The following is a 20,859-nucleotide window of genomic DNA, read 5'->3' as shown; positions in this document are numbered from 1 at the left end:
ACAGCTCAGACATTACTGACAGCTCGGACATTACTGACAGCTCGGACATTAATGACAGCACGGACATTAATGACAGCTCGGACATTACTGACAGCTCAGACATTACTGACAGCTCGGACATTACTGACAGCTCGGACATTACTGACAGCTCGGACATTAATGACAGCACGGACATTAATGACAGCTCAGACATTACTGACAGCTCGGACATTACTGACAGCGTGGACATTACTGACAGAGCGGACATTACTAACAGCTCGGACATTACTGACAGCTCGGACATTACTGACAGATCAGACATTACTGACAGCGTGGACATTACTGACAGAGCGGACTTTACTGACAGCTCGGACATTACTGACAGCTCGGACATTACTGACAGCGCGGACATTACTGACAGCTCGGGCATTACTGACAGCTCGGACATTACTGACAGCTCGGACATTACTGACAGCGCAGACATTACTGACAGAGCGGACATTACTGACAGCTCGGACATTACTGACAGCGCAGACATTACTGACAGCTCAGACATTACTGACAGCTCGGACATTACTGACAGCTCGGACATTACTGACAACACGGACATTACTGACAGCTCGGACATTACTGACAGCTCGGACATTACTGACAGCGCGGACATTACTGACAGCGCGGACATTACTGACAGCTCGGACATTACTGACAGCGCGGACATTACTGACAAGCGCAGACATTACTGACAGCTCGGACATTACTGACAGATCGGAGATTACTGACAGCGCAGACATTACTGACAGCTCGGACAATACTGACAGCACGGACATTACTGACAGCTCGGACATTACTGACAGATCGGAGATTACTGACAGCACGGACATTACTGACAGCTCGGACATTACTGACAGCTCGGACATTACTGACAGCGCGGACATTACTGACAGCGCGGACATTACTGACAGCGCGGACATTACTGACAGCTCGGACATTACTGACAGCTCGGACATTACTGACAGCGCGGACATTACTGACAGCGCGGACATTACTGACAGCTCGGACATTACTGACAGCTCGGACATTACTGACAGTGCGGACATTACTGACAGAGCGGACATTACTGACAGCTCGGACATTACTGACAGCGCGGACATTACTGACAGCGCGGACATTACTGACAGCGCGGACATTACTGACAAGCGCGGACATTACTGACAGCTTGGACATTACTGACAGATCGGAGATTACTGACAGCGCGGACATTACTGACAGCTCGGACATTACTGACAGCTCGGACATTACTGACAGCGCGGACATTACTGACAAGCGCGGACATCACTGACAGCTCGGACATTACTGACAGATCGGAGATTACTGACAGCTCGGACATTACTGACAGCTCGGACATTACTGACAGCTCGGACATTACTGACAACGCGGACATTACTGACAAGCACGGACATTACTGACAGCTCGGACATTCCTGACAGATCGGAGATTACTGACAGCGCGGACATTACTGACAGCTCGGACATTACTGACAGCGCGGACATTACTGACAAGCGCGGACATTACTGACAGCTCGGACATTACTGACAGATCGGAGATTACTGACAGCACGGACATTACTGACAGCTCGGACATTACTGACAGCTCAGACATTACTGACAGCGCGGACATTACTGACAGCACGGACATTACTGACAGCTCGGACATTACTGACAGCTCGGACATTACTGACAGATCAGACATTACTGACAGCGTGGACATTACTGACAGAGCGGACTTTACTGACAGCTCGGACATTACTGACAGCTCGGACATTACTGACAGCGCGGACATTACTGACAGCTCGGGCATTACTGACAGCTCGGACATTACTGACAGCTCGGACATTACTGACAGCGCAGACATTACTGACAGAGCGGACATTACTGACAGCTCGGACATTACTGACAGCGCGGACATTACTGACAGCGCGGACATTACTGACAGCGCGGACATTACTGACAGAGCGGACATTACTGACAGATCGGACATTACTGACAGCTCGGACATTACTGACAGCTCGGACATTACTGACAGCGCGGACATTACTGACAGATCAGACATTACTGACAGCTCGGACATTACTGACAGCGCGGACATTACTGACAGATCAGACATTACTGACAGCGCGGACATTACTGACAGCTCGGACATTACTGACAGCTCGGACATTACTGACAGATCAGACATTACTGACAGCACGGACATTACTGACAGCTCGGACATTACTGACAGATCAGACATTACTGACAGAGCGGACATTACTGACAGATCTGACATTACTGACAGAGCGGACATTACTGACAGCTCGGACATTACTGACAGCTCGGACATTACTGACAGATCGGACATTACTGACAGCACGGACATTACTGACAGCTCGGACATTACTGACAGCTCGGACATTACTGACAGCGCGGACATTACTGACAGCTCGGACATTACTGACAGCGCGGACATTACTGACAGCTCGGACATTACTGACAGCTCGGACATTACTGACAGATCGGACATTACTGACAGCACGGACATTACTGACAGCGCGGACATTACTGACAGCGCGGACATTACTGACAGCTCGGACATTACTGACAGATCGGACAATACTGACAGCTCGGACATTACTGACAGCTCGGACATTACTGACAGCGCGGACATTACTGACAGCTCGGACATTACTGACAGCGCGGACATTACTGACAGCTCGGACATTACTGACAGATCGGACATTACTGACAGCGCGGACATTACTGACAGCGCGGACATTACTGACAGCTCGGACATTACTGACAGCACGGACATTACTGACAGCTCGGACATTACTGACAGCGCGGACATTACTGACAGCTCGGACATTACTGACAGCGCGGACATTACTGACAGCTCGGACATTACTGACAGCGCGGACATTACTGACAGTGCGGACATTACTGACAGCTCGGACATTACTGACAGCGCGGACATTACTGACAGCTCGGACATTACTGACAGATCGGAGATTACTGACAGCACGGACATTACTGACAGCTCGGACATTACAGACAGCTCGGACATTACTGACAGCGCGGACATTACTGACAGCGCGGACATTACTGACAGCTCGGACATTACTGACAGCTCGGACATTACTGACAGCGCGGACATTACTGACAGCGCGGACATTACTGACAGCTGGGACATTACTGACAGCTCGGACATTACTGACAGCGCGGACATTACTGACAGAGCGGACATTACTGACAGCTCGGACATTACTGACAGCGCGGACATTACTGACAGCGCGGACATTACTGACAAGCGCGGACATTACTGACAGCTCGGACATTACTGACAGATCGGAGATTACTGACAGCGCGGACATTACTGACAGCTCGGACATTACTGACAGATCGGAGATTACTGACAGCGCGGACATTACTGACAGCTCGGACATTACTGACAGATCGGAGATTACTGACAGCTCGGACATTACTGATAGCTCGGACATTACTGACAGATCGGAGATTACTGACAGCGCGGACATTACTGACAGCTCGGACATTACTGACAGATCGGAGATTACTGACAGCTCGGACATTACTGATAGCTCGGACATTACTGACAGCTCGGACATTACTGACAACGCGGACATTACTGACAAGCGCGGACATTACTGACAGCTCGGACATTACTGACAGATCGGAGATTACTGACAGCGCGGACATTACTGACAGCTCGGACATTACTGACAGCGCGGACATTACTGACAAGCGCGGACATTACTGACAGCTCGGACATTACTGACAGATCGGAGATTACTGACAGCACGGACATTACTGACAGCTCGGACATTACTGACAGATCGGAGATTACTGACAGCACGGACATTACTGACAGCTCGGACATTACTGACAGCTCGGACATTACTGACAGCTCAGACATTACTGACAGCGTGGACATTACTGACAGCACGGACATTACTGACAGCTCGGACATTACTGACAGCTCGGACATTACTGACAGATCAGACATTACTGACAGCGTGGACATTACTGACAGAGCGGACTTTACTGACAGCTCGGACATTACTGACAGCTCGGACATTACTGACAGCGCGGACATTACTGACAGCTCGGGCATTACTGACAGCTCGGACATTACTGACAGCTCGGACACTACTGACAGCGCAGACATTACTGACAGAGCGGACATTACTGACAGCTCGGACATTACTGACAGCGCAGACATTACTGACAGAGCGGACATTACTGACAGCTCAGACATTACTGACAGCTCGGACATTACTGACAGCTCGGACATTACTGACAGCTCGGACATTACTGACAACACGGACATTACTGACAGCTCAGACATTACTGACAGCTCAGACATTACTGACAGCTCGGACATTACTGACAGCTCGGACATTACTGACAGCGCGGACATTACTGACAGCTCGGACATTACTGACAGCTCGGACATTACTGACAGCGCGGACATTACTGACAGCTCGGACATTACTGACAGCGCGGACATTACTGACAGCGCGGACATTACTGACAGCGCGGACATTACTGACAGAGCGGACATTACTGACAGATCGGAGATTACTGACAGCTCGGACATTACTGACAGCTCGGACATTACTGACAGCGCGGACATTACTGACAGCGCGGACATTACTGACAGATCAGACATTACTGACAGCTCGGACATTACTGACAGCGCGGACATTACTGACAGATCAGACATTACTGACAGCGCGGACATTACTGACAGCGCGGACATTACTGACAGCTCGGACATTACTGACAGCTCGGACATTACTGACAGATCAGACATTACTGACAGCACGGACATTACTGACAGCTCGGACATTACTGACAGATCAGACATTACTGACAGAGCGGACATTACTGACAGCTCGGAAATTACTGACAGCTCGGACATTACTGACAGATCGGACATTACTGACAGCACGGACATTACTGACAGCTCGGACATTACTGACAGCTCGGACATTACTGACAGCGCGGACATTACTGACAGCTCGGACATTACTGACAGCGCGGACATTACTGACAGCTCGGACATTACTGACAGCTCGGACATTACTGACAGATCGGACATTACTGACAGCACGGACATTACTGACAGCGCGGACATTACTGACAGCGCGGACATTACTGACAGCTCGGACATTACTGACAGATCGGACAATACTGACAGCTCGGACATTACTGACAGCTCGGACATTACTGACAGCGCGGACATTACTGACAGCTCGGACATTACTGACAGCGCGGACATTACTGACAGCTCGGACATTACTGACAGCTCAGACATTACTGACAGATCGGACATTACTGACAGCGCGGACATTACTGACAGCTCGGACATTACTGACAGCACGGACATTACTGACAGCTCGGACATTACTGACAGCGCGGACATTACTGACAGCTCGGACATTACTGACAGCGCGGACATTACTGACAGCTCGGACATTACTGACAGCTCGGACATTACTGACAGCGCGGACATTACTGACAGCTCGGACATTACTGACAGTGCGGACATTACTGACAGCTCGGACATTACTGACAGATCGGAGATTACTGACAGCACGGACATTACTGACAGCTCGGACATTACTGACAGCTCGGACATTACTGACAGCGCGGACATTACTGACAGCTCGGACATTACTGACAGCTCGGACATTACTGACAGCGCGGACATTACTGACAGCGCGGACATTACTGACAGCTCGGACATTACTGACAGCTCGGACATTACTGACAGTGCGGACATTACTGACAGAGCGGACATTACTGACAGCTCGGACATTACTGACAGCGCGGACATTACTGACAGCGCGGACATTACTGACAGCGCGGACATTACTGACAAGCGCGGACATTACTGACAGCTCGGACATTACTGACAGATCGGAGATTACTGACAGCGCGGACATTACTGACAGCTCGGACATTACTGACAGATCGGAGATTACTGACAGCGCGGACATTACTGACAGCTCGGACATTACTGACAGATCGGAGATTACTGACAGCTCGGACATTACTGACAGCTCGGACATTACTGACAGCTCGGACATTACTGACAACGCGGACATTACTGACAAGCGCGGACATTACTGACAGCTCGGACATTACTGACAGATCGGAGATTACTGACAGCGCGGACATTACTGACAGCTCGGACATTACTGACAGCGCGGACATTACTGACAAGCGCGGACATTACTGACAGCTCGGACATTACTGACAGATCGGAGATTACTGACAGCACGGACATTACTGACAGCTCGGACATTACTGACAGCTCGGATATTACTGACAGCTCAGACATTACTGACAGGTCAGACATTACTGACAGCGCGGACATTACTGACAACACGGACATTACTGACAGCTCGGACATTACTGACAGCACGGACATTACTGACAGATCAGACATTACTGACAGCGTGGACATTACTGACAGAGCGGACTTTACTGACAGCTCGGACATTACTGACAGCTCGGACATTACTGACAGCGCGGACATTACTGACAGCTCGGGCATTACTGACAGCTTGGACATTACTGACAGCTCGGACATTACTGACAGCGCAGACATTACTGACAGAGCGGACATTACTGACAGCTCGGACATTACTGACAGCGCAGACATTACTGACAGAGCGGACATTACTGACAGCTCAGACATTACTGACAGCTCGGACATTACTGACAGCTCGGACATTACTGACAGTGCGGACATTACTGACAGAGCGGACATTACTGACAGCTCGGACATTACTGACAGCGCGGACATTACTGACAGCGCGGACATTACTGACAGCGCGGACATTACTGACAAGCGCGGACATTACTGACAGCTCGGACATTACTGACAGATCAGAGATTACTGACAGCGCGGACATTACTGACAGCTCGGACATTACTGACAGATCGGAGATTACTGACAGCGCGGACATTACTGACAGCTCGGACATTACTGACAGATCGGAGATTACTGACAGCTCGGACATTACTGATAGCTCGGACATTACTGACAGCTCGGACATTACTGACAACGCGGACATTACTGACAAGCGCGGACATTACTGACAGCTCGGACATTACTGACAGATCGGAGATTACTGACAGCGCGGACATTACTGACAGCTCGGACATTACTGACAGCTCGGACATTACTGACAGCGCGGACATTACTGACAAGCGCGGACATTACTGACAGCTCGGACATTACTGACAGATCGGAGATTACTGACAGCTCGGACATTACTGACAGCTCGGACATTACTGACAGCGCGGACATTACTGACAAGCGCGGACATTACTGACAGCTCGGACATTACTGACAGATCGGAGATTACTGACAGCGCGGACATTACTGACAGCTCGGACATTACTGACAGCTCGGACATTACTGACAGCGCGGACATTACTGACAAGCGCGGACATTACTGACAGCTCGGACATTACTGACAGATCGGAGATTACTGACAGCTCGGACATTACTGACAGCTCGGACATTACTGACAGCTCGGACATTACTGACAACGCGGACATTACTGACAAGCGCGAACATTACTGACAGCTCGGACATTACTGACAGATCGGAGATTACTGACAGCGCGGACATTACTGACAGCTCGGACATTACTGACAGCGCGGACATTACTGACAAGCGCGGGCATTACTGATAGCTCGGACATTACTGACAGATCGGAGATTACTGACAGCACGGACATTACTGACAGCTCGGACATTACTGACAGCTTGGACATTACTGACAGCTGGGACATTACTGACAGCTCAGATATTACTGACAGCGCGGACATTACTGACAGCACGGACATTACTGACAGCTCGGACATTACTGACAGCTCGGACATTACTGATAGCGCGGACATTACTGACAGCGCGGACATTACTGACAGCTCGGACATTACTGACAGCACGGACATTACTGACAGCACGGATATTACTGACAGCACGGACATTACTGACAGATCGGAGATTACTGACAGCTCGGACATTAGTGACAGCGCGGACATTACTGACAGCTCGGACATTACTGACAGCTCTGACATTACTGACAGCGCGGACATTACTGACAGCTCGGACATTACTGACAGCGCGGACATTACTGACAGCGCGGACATTACTGACAGCGCGGACATTACTGACAGAGCGGACATTACTGACAGATCGGTGATTACTGACAGCTCGGACATTACTGACAGCTCGGACATTACTGACAGCTCGGACATTAGCGCGGACATTACTGACAAGCGCGGACATTACTGACAGCTCGGACATTACTGACAGATCGGAGATTACTGACAGCTCGGACATTACTGACAGCTCGGACATTACTGACAGCTCGGACATTACTGACAACGCGGACATTACTGACAAGCGCGGACATTACTGACAGCTCGGACATTACTGACAGATCGGAGATTACTGACAGCGCGGACATTACTGACAGCTCGACATTACTGACAGCGCGGACATTACTGACAAGCGCGGACATTACTGACAGCTCGGACATTACTGACAGATCAGAGATTACTGACAGCACGGACATTACTGACAGCTCGGACATTACTGACAGCTTGGACATTACTGACAGCTCAGACATTACTGACAGCGCGGACATTACTGACAGCACGGACATTACTGACAGCTCGGACATTACTGACAGCTCGGACATTACTGACAGCGTGGACATTACTGACAGAGCGGACATTACTGACAGCTCGGACATTACTGACAGCACGGACATTACTGACAGCACGGATATTACTGACAGCACGGACATTACTGACAGATCGGAGATTACTGACAGCTCGGACATTACTGACAGCGCGGACATTACTGACAGCTCGGACATTACTGACAGCTCGGACATTACTGACAGCGCGGACATTACTGACAGCTCGGACATTACTGACAGCGCGGACATTACTGACAGCGCGGACATTACTGACAGCGCGGACATTACTGACAGAGCGGACATTACTGACAGATCGGAGATTACTGACAGCTCGGACATTACTGACAGCTCGGACATTACTGACAGCTCGGACATTACTGACAGCGCAGACATTACTGACAGATCAGACATTACTGACAGCTCGGACATTACTGACAGCGCGGACATTACTGACAGATCAGACATTACTGACAGCGCGGACATTACTGACAGAGCGGATATTACTGACAGCTCGGACATTACTGACAGCGCGGACATTACTGACAGCGCGGACATTACTGACAAGCGCGGACATTACTGACAGCTCGGACATTACTGACAGCGCGGACATTACTGACAAGCGCGGACATTACTGACAGCTCGCACATTACTGACAGATCGGAGATTACTGACAGCTCGGACATTACTGACAGCTCGGACATTACTGACAGCTCGGACATTACTGACAACGCGGACATTACTGACAAGCGCGGACATTACTGACAGCTCGGACATTACTGACAGATCGGAGATTACTGACAGCACGGACATTACTGACAGCTCGGACATTACTGACAGCTCGGATATTACTGACAGCTCAGACATTACTGACAGCGCGGACATTACTGACAGCACGGACATTACTGACAGCTCGGACATTACTGACAGCTCGGACATTACTGACAGATAAGACATTACTGACAGCGTGGACATTACTGACAGAGCTGACTTTACTGACAGCTCGGACATTACTGACAGCTCGGACATTACTGACAGCGCGGACATTACTGACAGCTCGGGCATTACTGACAGCTTGGACATTACTGACAGCTCGGACATTACTGACAGCGCAGACATTACTGACAGAGCGGACATTACTGACAGCTCGGACATTACTGACAGCGCAGACATTACTGACAGAGCGGACATTACTGACAGCTCAGACATTACTGACAGCTCGGACATTACTGACAGCTCGGACATTACTGACAGCGCAGACATTACTGACAGCACGGACATTACTGACAGCTCGGACATTACTGACAGTGCGGACATTACTGACAAGCGCGGACATTACTGACAGCTCGGACATTACTGACAGATCGGAGATTACTGACAGCGCAGACATTACTGACAGCTCGGACATTACTGACAGCGCGGACATTACTGACAGCTCGGACATTACTGACAGATCGGAGATTACTGACAGCACGGACATTACTGACAGCTCGGACATTACTGACAGCTCGGACATTACTGACAGCGCGGACATTACTGACAGCGCGGACATTACTGACAGCTCGGACATTACTGACAGCTCGGACATTACTGACAGCGCGGACATTACTGACAGCGCGGACATTACTGACAGCTCGGACATTACTGACAGCTCGGACATTACTTACAGTGCGGACATTACTGACAGAGCGGACATTACTGACAGCTCGGACATTACTGACAACGCGGACATTACTGACAAGCGCGGACATTACTGACAGCTCGGACATTACTGACAGATCGGAGATTACTGACAGCGCGGACATTACTGACAGCTCGGACATTACTGACAGCGCGGACATTACTGACAAGCGCGGACATTACTGACAGCTCGGACATTACTGACAGATCGGAGATAACTGACAGCACGGACATTACTGACAGCTCGGACATTACTGACAGCTTGGACATTACTAACAGCTCAGACATTACTGACAGCGCGGACATTACTGACAGCGGAGACATTACTGACAAAGCGGACATTACTGACAGCTCGGACATTACTGACAGCGCAGACATTACTGACAGAGCGGACATTACTGACAGCTCAGACATTACTGACACCTCGGACATTACTGACAGCTCGGACATTACTGACAACACGGACATTACTGACAGCTCGGACATTACTGACAGCTCGGACATTACTGACAGCGCAGACATTACTGACAGCGCGGACATTACTGACAGCTCGGACATTACTGACAGCGCGGACATTACTGACAAGCGCGGACATTACTGACAGCTCGGACATTACTGACAGATCGGAGATTACTGACAGCGCAGACATTACTGACAGCTCGGACATTTCTGACAGCTCGGACATTACTGACAGCGCGGACATTACTGACAAGCGCGGACATTACTGACAGCTCGGACATTACTGACAGATCGGAGATTACTGACAGCGCGGACATTACTGACAGCTCGGACATTACTGACAGCTCGGACATTACTGACAGCGCGGACATTACTGACAAGCGCGGACATTACTGACAGCTCGGACATTACTGACAGATCGGAGATTACTGACAGCTCGGACATTACTGACAGCTCGGACATTACTGACAGCTCGGACATTACTGACAACGCGGACATTACTGACAAGCGCGAACATTACTGACAGCTCGGACATTACTGACAGATCGGAGATTACTGACAGCGCGGACATTACTGACAGCTCGGACATTACTGACAGCGCGGACATTACTGACAAGCGCGGGCATTACTGATAGCTCGGACATTACTGACAGATCGGAGATTACTGACAGCACGGACATTACTGACAGCTCGGACATTACTGACAGCTTGGACATTACTGACAGCTGGGACATTACTGACAGCTCAGATATTACTGACAGCGCGGACATTACTGACAGCACGGACATTACTGACAGCTCGGACATTACTGACAGCTCGGACATTACTGATAGCGCGGACATTACTGACAGCGCGGACATTACTGACAGCTCGGACATTACTGACAGCACGGACATTACTGACAGCACGGATATTACTGACAGCACGGACATTACTGACAGATCGGAGATTACTGACAGCTCGGACATTAGTGACAGCGCGGACATTACTGACAGCTCGGACATTACTGACAGCTCTGACATTACTGACAGCGCGGACATTACTGACAGCTCGGACATTACTGACAGCGCGGACATTACTGACAGCGCGGACATTACTGACAGCGCGGACATTACTGACAGAGCGGACATTACTGACAGATCGGTGATTACTGACAGCTCGGACATTACTGACAGCTCGGACATTACTGACAGCTCGGACATTAGCGCGGACATTACTGACAAGCGCGGACATTACTGACAGCTCGGACATTACTGACAGATCGGAGATTACTGACAGCTCGGACATTACTGACAGCTCGGACATTACTGACAGCTCGGACATTACTGACAACGCGGACATTACTGACAAGCGCGGACATTACTGACAGCTCGGACATTACTGACAGATCGGAGATTACTGACAGCGCGGACATTACTGACAGCTCGACATTACTGACAGCGCGGACATTACTGACAAGCGCGGACATTACTGACAGCTCGGACATTACTGACAGATCGGAGATTACTGACAGCTCGGACATTACTGACAGCTCGGACATTACTGACAGCTCGGACATTACTGACAACGCGGACATTACTGACAAGCGCGAACATTACTGACAGCTCGGACATTACTGACAGATCGGAGATTACTGACAGCGCGGACATTACTGACAGCTCGGACATTACTGACAGCGCGGACATTACTGACAAGCGCGGGCATTACTGATAGCTCGGACATTACTGACAGATCGGAGATTACTGACAGCACGGACATTACTGACAGCTCGGACATTACTGACAGCTTGGACATTACTGACAGCTGGGACATTACTGACAGCTCAGATATTACTGACAGCGCGGACATTACTGACAGCACGGACATTACTGACAGCTCGGACATTACTGACAGCTCGGACATTACTGATAGCGCGGACATTACTGACAGCGCGGACATTACTGACAGCTCGGACATTACTGACAGCACGGACATTACTGACAGCACGGATATTACTGACAGCACGGACATTACTGACAGATCGGAGATTACTGACAGCTCGGACATTAGTGACAGCGCGGACATTACTGACAGCTCGGACATTACTGACAGCTCTGACATTACTGACAGCGCGGACATTACTGACAGCTCGGACATTACTGACAGCGCGGACATTACTGACAGCGCGGACATTACTGACAGCGCGGACATTACTGACAGAGCGGACATTACTGACAGATCGGTGATTACTGACAGCTCGGACATTACTGACAGCTCGGACATTACTGACAGCTCGGACATTAGCGCGGACATTACTGACAAGCGCGGACATTACTGACAGCTCGGACATTACTGACAGATCGGAGATTACTGACAGCTCGGACATTACTGACAGCTCGGACATTACTGACAGCTCGGACATTACTGACAACGCGGACATTACTGACAAGCGCGGACATTACTGACAGCTCGGACATTACTGACAGATCGGAGATTACTGACAGCGCGGACATTACTGACAGCTCGACATTACTGACAGCGCGGACATTACTGACAAGCGCGGACATTACTGACAGCTCGGACATTACTGACAGATCAGAGATTACTGACAGCACGGACATTACTGACAGCTCGGACATTACTGACAGCTTGGACATTACTGACAGCTCAGACATTACTGACAGCGCGGACATTACTGACAGCACGGACATTACTGACAGCTCGGACATTACTGACAGCTCGGACATTACTGACAGCGTGGACATTACTGACAGAGCGGACATTACTGACAGCTCGGACATTACTGACAGCACGGACATTACTGACAGCACGGATATTACTGACAGCACGGACATTACTGACAGATCGGAGATTACTGACAGCTCGGACATTACTGACAGCGCGGACATTACTGACAGCTCGGACATTACTGACAGCTCGGACATTACTGACAGCGCGGACATTACTGACAGCTCGGACATTACTGACAGCGCGGACATTACTGACAGCGCGGACATTACTGACAGCGCGGACATTACTGACAGAGCGGACATTACTGACAGATCGGAGATTACTGACAGCTCGGACATTACTGACAGCTCGGACATTACTGACAGCTCGGACATTACTGACAGCGCAGACATTACTGACAGATCAGACATTACTGACAGCTCGGACATTACTGACAGCGCGGACATTACTGACAGATCAGACATTACTGACAGCGCGGACATTACTGACAGAGCGGATATTACTGACAGCTCGGACATTACTGACAGCGCGGACATTACTGACAGCGCGGACATTACTGACAAGCGCGGACATTACTGACAGCTCGGACATTACTGACAGCGCGGACATTACTGACAAGCGCGGACATTACTGACAGCTCGCACATTACTGACAGATCGGAGATTACTGACAGCTCGGACATTACTGACAGCTCGGACATTACTGACAGCTCGGACATTACTGACAACGCGGACATTACTGACAAGCGCGGACATTACTGACAGCTCGGACATTACTGACAGATCGGAGATTACTGACAGCGCGGACATTACTGACAGCTCGGACATTACTGACAGCGCGGACATTACTGACAAGCGCGGACATTACTGACAGCTCGGACATTACTGACAGATCGGAGATTACTGACAGCACGGACATTACTGACAGCTCGGACATTACTGACAGCTCGGATATTACTGACAGCTCAGACATTACTGACAGCGCGGACATTACTGACAGCACGGACATTACTGACAGCTCGGACATTACTGACAGCTCGGACATTACTGACAGATAAGACATTACTGACAGCGTGGACATTACTGACAGAGCTGACTTTACTGACAGCTCGGACATTACTGACAGCTCGGACATTACTGACAGCGCGGACATTACTGACAGCTCGGGCATTACTGACAGCTTGGACATTACTGACAGCTCGGACATTACTGACAGCGCAGACATTACTGACAGAGCGGACATTACTGACAGCTCGGACATTACTGACAGCGCAGACATTACTGACAGAGCGGACATTACTGACAGCTCAGACATTACTGACAGCTCGGACATTACTGACAGCTCGGACATTACTGACAGCGCAGACATTACTGACAGCACGGACATTACTGACAGCTCGGACATTACTGACAGCGCGGACATTACTGACAAGCGCGGACATTACTGACAGCTCGGACATTACTGACAGATCGGAGATTACTGACAGCGCAGACATTACTGACAGCTCGGACATTACCGACAACGCGGACATTACTGACAGCTCGGACATTACTGACAGATCGGAGATTACTGACAGCACGGACATTACTGACAGCTCGGACATTACTGACAGCTCGGACATTACTGACAGCGCGGACATTACTGACAGCGCGGACATTACTGACAGCTCGGACATTACTGACAGCTCGGACATTACTGACAGCGCGGACATTACTGACAGCGCGGACATTACTGACAGCTCGGACATTACTGACAGCTCGGACATTACTTACAGTGCGGACATTACTGACAGAGCGGACATTACTGACAGCTCGGACATTACTGACAACGCGGACATTACTGACAAGCGCGGACATTACTGACAGCTCGGACATTACTGACAGATCGGAGATTACTGACAGCGCGGACATTACTGACAGCTCGGACATTACTGACAGCGCGGACATTACTGACAAGCGCGGACATTACTGACAGCTCGGACATTACTGACAGATCGGAGATAACTGACAGCACGGACATTACTGACAGCTCGGACATTACTGACAGCTTGGACATTACTAACAGCTCAGACATTACTGACAGCGCGGACATTACTGACAGCGGAGACATTACTGACAAAGCGGACATTACTGACAGCTCGGACATTACTGACAGCGCAGACATTACTGACAGAGCGGACATTACTGACAGCTCAGACATTACATTACTGACAGCTCGGACATTACTGACAGCGCGGACATTACTGACAGCGCGGATATTACTGACAGCTCAGACATTACTGACAGCTCGGACATTACTGACAGCTCGGACATTACTGACAGCGCGGACATTACTGACAGCGCGGATATTACTGACAGCTCAGACATTACTGACAGCTCGGACATTACTGACAGCTCGGACATTACTGACAGTGCGGACATTACTGACAGACCGGACATTACTGACAGCTCGGACATTACTGACAGCGCGGACATTACTGACAGCGCGGACATTACTGACAGCGCGGACATTACTGACAAGCGCGGACATTACTGACAGCTCGGACATTACTGACAGATCGGAGATTACTGACAGCGCGGACATTACTGACAGCGCGGACATTACTGACAGCGCGGACATTACTGACAGCTCGGACATTACTGACAGCGCGGACATTACTGACAGCGCGGACATTACTGACAGCTCGGACATTACTGACAGCGCGGACATTACTGACAGCTCGGACATTACTGACAGCTCGGACATTACTGACAGCGCGTACATTACTGACAGCTCGGACATTACTGACAGCGCGGACATTACTGACAGCGCGGACATTACTGACAGCGCGGACATTACTGACAGCTCGGACATTACTGACAGCGCGGACATTACTGACAGCGCGGACATTACTGACAGCTCGGACATTACTGACAGCGCGGACATTACTGACAGCTCGGACATTACTGACAGCTCGGACATTACTGACAGCGCGGACATTACTGACAGCTCGGACATTACTGACAGCGCGGACATTACTGACAGCTCGGACATTACTGACAGCTCGGACATTACTGACAGCGCGGACATTACTGACAGCTCGGACATTACTGACAGCTCGGACATTACTGACAGCTCGGACATTACTGACAGCTCGGACATTACTGACAGCGCGGACATTACTGACAGCACGGACATTACTGACAGCACGGACATTACTGACAGCACGGACATTACTGACAGCACGGACATTACTGACAAGCGCGGACATTACTGACAGCGCGGATATTACTGACAGCTCAGACATTACTGACAGCTCGGACATTACTGACAGCTCGGACATTACTGACAGCGCGGACATTACTGACAGCTCGGACATTACTGACAGCTCGGACATTACTGACAAGCGCGGACATTACTGACAGCGCGGACATTACTGACAGCTCGGACATTACTGACAGCACGGACATTACTGACAGAGCGGACATTACTGACAAGCGCGGACATTACTGACAGCACGGACATTACTGACAAGCGCGGACATTACTGACAGCGCGGACATTACTGACAGCTCGGACATTACTGACAGCACGGACATTACTGACAAGCGCGGATATTACTGACAGCTCGGACATTACTGACAGAGCGGACATTACTGACAGCTCGGACATTACTGACAGCACGGACATTACTGACAAGCGCGGACATTACTGACAGCGCGGATATTACTGACAGCTCAGACATTACTGACAGCTCGGACATTACTGACAGCTCGGACATTACTGACAGCGCGGACATTACTGACAGCGCGGACATTACTGACAGCTCGGACATTACTGACAGCTCGGACATTACTGACAGCGCGGACATTACTGACAGCTCAGACATTACTGACAGCGCGGATATTACTGACAGCTCGGACATTACTGACAGCGCGGACATTACTGACAGCTCGGACATTACTGACAGCGTGGACATTACTGACAGCGTGGACATTACTGACAGCTCGGACATTACTGACAGCTCGGACATTACTGACAGCTCGGACATTACTGACAGCACGGACATTACATACAGCTCGGACATTACTGACAGCGCGGACATTACTGACAGCTCGGACATTACTGACAGCTCGGACATTACTGACACTCGCACAGTGTCCGCTCCCTCCTGTCACACACCGTCGTCTCTCACGTCCTGCACATGGAGGCCCCGGACCTCGCCTTATCGGCGATACACAGACATGTCGCGGACATGAGGGGACACACGGGGACGGGATGTGCGGCTCCTGTGAGCGGCCTACCTGCTGCCGGCTGAGCGGACCCCCGAGCTCTCAGTGCGCCTGTGCGACCCCCGCCTTCTGCAGCGGTGGTATTATTCTTCTGGCCGCCTCCCCGGATTGTCCGCATCCCCCAGGACGGAGCATCAGCAGCGAGGACGGACATGGCGGAGTGTGGCTGCGGCGCTGTCCCTGCAGAGCCCGGTGTCCGCAGACTATCGCTCATGTCACGATAGTGTCATCACGCAGGAATAATGCTAGCAACGAGCCGCCATGTGCACTGACACTGCAGCAGGGGTCTCCAGGGTTACTGCAGTGGGGGTCCTCGGCGCCGGGTGCTGCAAGGGGCAGAGGCAGTGAGTTGGCTGTCAATACACTCGTGCATCATTGGCCTCCTAGTGTCACAGGCTGCAGAATGAGCTAACTAAGGTTCCATCAGTGAGCGCGATCTCATGGCCTCTAAATGCTACAGTCACCAATGTAACTGCGTGTGCTCACTTCCTGCACCATTCCAGGGACGTGGAGGTCGCCAGTGAGCGCTGCAGACAATCAGTGGCCTCTGTGGAGCTGTGCGCTCTCACGTCACTTTTTTGTTGGTGATTGTTTTTAAATGTTTCTTAAGAACCTGCTGAATGGCGTCTTGTGTGGATACAGTCTGATAGGATGTGAGGATCCAAATCTAACCTGATGGGCCGCCTCTGGTCTGTGTGCCTCCTCCGGCCTGTGCCCCCCTCTTGTCTGTGCCCCCTCTGCTGCGCCCTCCTGTGCTCTCCTCTGTGCCCACCTCTTGTCTGTGCCCCCATGCTCTGTACCCTCCTCTGCTCTCTGCCCCCCTCTGCTCTGTGCCTCCTCTGTGCTCTCTTCTGCTCTGTGCATCTTCTGCTGTGCCCCCCTCTGCTCTGTGCCCTCCTCTGCTCTTTGCTCCCCTCTGCTCAGTGCCCTCCTCTGCTCTGTGCCCTCCTCTGCTCTGTGCTTCCCTCTTGTCTGTGCCCCCTCTGCTGTGCCCTCCTCTGCTCTGTGCCTTCCTCTGCTGTGCCCCCCTCTTGTCTGTGCCCCCTCTGCTGTGCCCTCCTCTGCTCTTTGCTCCCCTCTGCTCAGTGCCTCCTCTGCTCTGTGCCTTCCTCTGCTCTGTGCCCTCCCCTGCTCTGTGGCCCCCCTCTGCTCTGTGCCCTCCCCTGCTCTGTGCTCCCCTCTGCTCTGTGCCCTCCTCTGCTCTGTGGCCCCCCTCTGCTCTGTGCCCTCCTCTGCTCTGTGCTCCCCTCTGCTCTGTGCCCTCCTCTGCTCTGTGCTCCCCTCTGCTCTGTGCCCTCCCCTGCTCTGTGCCGCCTCTGCTCTGTGCCCTCCCCTGCTCTGTGCTCCCCTCTGCTCTGTGCCCTCCCCTGCTCTGTGGCCCCCCTCTGCTCTGTGCCCTCCCCTGCTCTGTGCCCCCTCTGCTCTGTGCCCGCCTCTGCTCTGTGCCTCTGCTCTGTGCTTCCCTCTGCTCTGTGCTCCCCTCTGCTCTGTGCCCTCCTCTGCTCTGTGCTCCCCTCTGCTCTGTGCCCTCCCCTGCTCTGTGGCCCCCCTCTGCTCTGTGCCCTCCCCTGCTCTGTGCCCCCTCTGCTCTGTGCCCTCCCCTGCTCTGTGCCCCCTCTGCTCTGTGCTTCCCTCTGCTCTGTGCTCCCCTCTGCTCTGTGCCCTCCTCTGCTCTGTGCTCCCCTCTGCTCTGTGCCCTCCCCTGCTCTGTGGCCCCCCTCTGCTCTGTGCCCTCCCCTGCTCTGTGCCCCCTCTGCTCTGTGCCCTCCCCTGCTCTGTGCCCCCTCTGCTCTGTGCTTCCCTCTGCTCTGTGCTCCCCTCTGCTCTGTGCCCTCCCCTGCTCTGTGCTCCCCTCTGCTCTGTGCCCTCCCCTGCTCTGTGCCCGCCTCTGCTCTGTGCCTCTGCTCTGTGCTTCCCTCTGCTCTGTGCTCCCCTCTGCTCTGTGCCCTCCCCTGCTCTGTGCCTCCTCTGCTCTGTGCCCTCCTCTGTTCTGTGGCCCCCCTCTGCTCTGTGCCCTCCCCTGCTCTGTGCCTCCTCTGCTCTGTGCCCTCCTCTGCTCTGTGGCCCCCCTCTGCTCTGTGCCCCCCTCTGCTCTGTGCCCTCCTCTGCTCTGTGCTTCCCTCTCCTCTGTGCTCCCCTCTGCTCTGTGCTCTCCTCTACTCTGTGCCCTCCTCTGCTCTGTGCTTCCCTCTCCTCTGTGCTCCCCTCTGCTCTTTGCTCCCCTCTGCTCAGTGCCCTCCTCTGCTCTGTGCCCTCCTCTGCTCTGTGCCCTCCTCTGCGCTCCCCTCTGCTCTGTGGCCCCCCTCTGCTCTGTGCCCTCCTCTGCTCTGTGCCCTCCTCTGCTCTGTGCCTCCTCTGCTGTGCCGTCCTCTGCTCTGTTCCCCCCTCTGCTGTGTCCTCCTCTGTGCCTCCTCTGCTCTGTGCCCGCCTCTGCTCTTTGCTCCCCTCCTCTGCTCTGTGCCCCTTCTGCTCTGTGCCCTCCTCTGCTCTGTGCCCCCCTCTGCTCTGTGCCCCTTCTGCTCTGTGCCCCTTCTGCTCTGTGCCCCCCTCTGCTCTGTGCCTCCTCTGCTCTGTGCCCCCCCTGCTCTGTGCTCCCCTCTGCTCTGTGCCCTCCTCTGCTCTGTGCCCCCCTCTGCTCTGTGCCCCTTCTGCTCTGTGCCCTCCTCTGCTCTGTGCCCCCCTCTGCTCTGTGCCCCTTCTGCTCTGTGCCCCTTCTGCTCTGTGCCCCCCTCTGCTCTGTGCCTCCTCTGCTCTGTGCCCCCCCCTGCTCTGTGCTCCCCTCTGCTCTGTGCCCTCCCCTGCTCTGTGCCTCTTCTGCTCTGTGCCCCCCTCTGCTGTGCCCTCCTCTGCTCTGTGCCCCCCTCTGCTCTGTGCCCCCTCTGCTCTGTGCCCTCCTCTGCTCTGTGCCCCCCTCTGCTCTGTGTACCCTCTGCTCTGTGCCCCCCTCTGCTCTGTGCCCCCTC

General features: G+C 52.2%; 1 protein-coding gene across 4 annotated transcripts in view; it reads right to left on the bottom strand.

The window, feature by feature from the left end:
- DRP2 (dystrophin related protein 2) overlaps positions 1 to 18,201 on the bottom strand; it is a 193,165-nt gene extending 174,964 nt beyond the window's left edge. For 2 of the 4 annotated variants that reach the window (XM_069748590.1, XM_069748591.1), the window contains exon 1: positions 17,909 to 17,940. The gene's annotated coding sequence lies outside the window, so the exon portion shown is untranslated. Of the gene's footprint in view, positions 1 to 17,908 lie in introns of all 4 variants that reach the window. The other 2 variants (XM_069748587.1, XM_069748592.1) reach the window with 2 other exon arrangements.
- Between the last annotated feature and the right edge of the window lie 2,658 nt (positions 18,202 to 20,859).

Source organism: Ranitomeya imitator, chromosome 2 (genome assembly GCF_032444005.1).
Source record: "Ranitomeya imitator isolate aRanImi1 chromosome 2, aRanImi1.pri, whole genome shotgun sequence".
In the NCBI taxonomy this organism is placed as follows: domain Eukaryota; kingdom Metazoa; phylum Chordata; class Amphibia; order Anura; family Dendrobatidae; genus Ranitomeya; species Ranitomeya imitator.
This window is presented reverse-complemented; position numbering and strand designations above follow the sequence as displayed.